Genomic DNA, 3,079 nt, shown 5'->3' with positions numbered 1-3,079 from the left:
TTCAAGCATACCTTTTAAGAGTTTCAGCCCTTTACAAAAAAATGGGAGAATAACAATTATGGGATAAATATCTTTGAAGGTATCACATATGTTTTCATTATGAATATATGATATGAAGAATATTAGTTTAATGTATTGTTGGTGGACTTTTAAAATGATCCAACCATTCTGTAGAGCAATTTGGAATTATGCCTAAAGGGCTATAAAATTGTGTACATGCTTTGGATCCAGCAATGCACTATTGGGACTGTAACCCAAAGAGAACATAAAAAAGGGAAAAGGACACACACGTGCAAAAATGTTTGTAGCAGTACTTTTTGCAGTGGCAAGGAACTAGAAATTGAGTGAACACCTATCAGTTGGGGAATGGCTAAATAAGTCATCATATATGAATGTAACAGAATATTATTGTTCTATAAGAAATGATGAGTAGGTTGATTTAGAAAAGCCTGAAAAGACTTACATGAACTTATCCAGGGGAAGTGAGCAGAACATTGTACACAGTAACAAGATTAGGCGATGATTCACTGTGATAAATTTGACTCCTCAACAATGTGGTGATTCAAGGCAATTAAAATAGACTTGGGATGGAAAATGTCATCCACATCCATAGAGAGAGCTATGGAAACTAAATGTGAATTGAAGCATAGTATTTTCAACTTTGGGGTTTTGGGTTTTTTCTGGTTTTTTCCCTCTTGGTCTGATTTTTCTTTTACAACATAGCAAAAATGAAAATATATTTAAAAGAACTACACACATATTGAATCTATATCAGATTGCTTGATATCTTGGAGAAGGGGGAAGTAAAGTAGAGAGGGAGAAAATTTAGAAATATAAAATTTTACAAAAATGAATATATATATATATTTGTAAAAATAAAATACTATTAAGAAAGAACATTTTTAAAGAATATTAATAATTTGTCATAACTAATAATTATAAGACAATTATTCCTAGGGATATTGTAATAGTTATGTGAAAATATTCAAAAATATCTTACTTGTTCAACATTAATTCAAATAAGCAATCACTTTTTAGGTCCTACTGGGCACAGAGACACAAGCTACAAAATTTTGCTGATATATGGCTCCCGTTTTCAGTGAGTTTACAGTCTATTGCTATCCAGTTAAGGATACTAAACTTGGTTTTCTATTGCTTCAATGAAGGACCAGGTCTACACCCTAAAGAATATACACCCTGCAGGGCAAAAGACAAACTCAACTTACCTAGTCAGATTCTCCACAGATAACGAATATCATTATTACTCTGAAAAAGAGATTCAGGATTCTCATGACCCAACAAGTACAATTGGTTGTCTGACCCACTAAGCAATAGCAACCACCAGTAACTCTGGCCCAAGAATCTCCTTCTACATATAGAAGATGTCATTCAAGAAAATTTCAAGTCTTTGACTCTCAACCCATTTTCACAAATTATTTGTGAAATTATTTCCTTTGCATACTTTCTTCTTGGAATCTAGCCTCAATTTACCTATGTTCTTCCCTGTACTTAGCAGCAATCAATCTAAAATGAAAAAAATCAAAGCTGAAATGACCTAGAAGAGTAAAAAAAAAAAAAAAAAAAAAAAAGAGTGGCATTAGCAAAGGCACGAAGGTACATATATATAATGAGTAATGTGTAATTTAGTTGGAACTTAGTATATGTAAAAGAGAATTAAGAAGGGGGGGCCTTTCCTGCTGAGATCAAATGTGTGCTTGAATCCATTTATGGATCACTAAGGAGCCATTAAAAATCTTTAAGTGTTAGTGAGGTGATTAGAACTGATCACTAAGGAAACAAAAATCACAAAATGTATCAAATGTTTCAGTCATGTTTATGGTCTAAGAGAGCATATCATTTCTCTCTGTTGTCCACACTCATCAAGTGCAGCATCTGAGCACTAGACAAGGCACTCACTTCTTCAGTTATTTTGTAAGCTGACAAGAGGGAGACAGACACCTTCTGAAATTTTACACATACCATGTTTCCTCTCATTGCTGCAACAAGAAAAGCCATTCCTTTTGACCTTGCTCCTTTTGAAGAGATGACTCAGACATCTTCATGGTCTCTCAAGTGATAGTTGGCACTGAAACATTGAACAAATATGAGATTAAGAATGGAGGAAAGTATCTACTTTAACCACAATTTCTATTCAACATTAAGATACTCACTAATAACACTGGTCAATAGATGTTTACAGTTCACAGATGATTGAGTTGAACCAGCTGCTGGTGCTTTTGCCACCTGAAAATTCAAGACCCTCCTGGCACAATATTAAGTTATGTTGTATAGAAATAGGAACCTTCCCTGACAGAATTCACAATCTAAAATAAAGCAAAGATTTTTTTAATTGTGGGTCCCTCTGTAATATGTGACTTTTTGAGATGTTGACTTTGAGGTGAAAATCATTAATGAAAAGATAACAATTGGGAAGATTGCAAATTATTGGTCAGGATTTGTAAATAACATTTTCACAAATACTGACAATTTTGTGATACATGTTCCTGCAGAGCTACATATAAAATCAAAACAGCCATGATTAGAACCTGTTTTCTCTTTGATTTTATGTTCTTTGAACATTCACTGGCTGAGCTGTAACAATCAAAATAATAGAAACAATTAAATATGTAGACCATATTTCAAAATCCCTTGAGTTCAGCATATCATTTTTGACATGCCTAGATATCAGATATCTTTCTTTTAAAAAAAATGTTTATTACAACATTTTTTTAAATATAACTAAACAAAAATAAAATAATCTCCCTGTAAAAAGCTATATCTGTATATATATGTATATATATATACATGTATAATATATCTATATATATATACATTCATATACACATATATGCATATATACATACATACCTTACACTTATAAAGCACTTGATTTCTAGGAGCTCAAATTACTTCAGAGAAACTCCCTAATACCCAAGACATTTTGATAGGGGCATCAGGGGCCAATGTGTTGAGTTCACCATCATCCTCTTATATGTCTCTGCATCAAATTTTTCAATATCCAGTTTAATTTTCCCATCAAGTTCAGATAGGATGAAACAGTGCAAAGGCAAAGCCACAA

General features: G+C 32.6%; 1 pseudogene; it reads left to right on the top strand.

Annotated features, from left to right (window-relative positions):
- Positions 1 to 2,116: 2,116 nt before the first annotated feature.
- Positions 2,117 to 2,598, top strand: LOC141550895 (phospholipid scramblase family member 5-like; annotated as a pseudogene).
- The last annotated feature ends 481 nt before the right edge of the window (positions 2,599 to 3,079 follow it).

The sequence above is a fragment of the Sminthopsis crassicaudata genome, chromosome 1, assembly GCF_048593235.1.
Source record: "Sminthopsis crassicaudata isolate SCR6 chromosome 1, ASM4859323v1, whole genome shotgun sequence".
In the NCBI taxonomy this organism is placed as follows: domain Eukaryota; kingdom Metazoa; phylum Chordata; class Mammalia; order Dasyuromorphia; family Dasyuridae; genus Sminthopsis; species Sminthopsis crassicaudata.
Note: the sequence above shows the minus strand (reverse complement) of the source record. Positions and strands in the feature narration are given on the sequence as shown.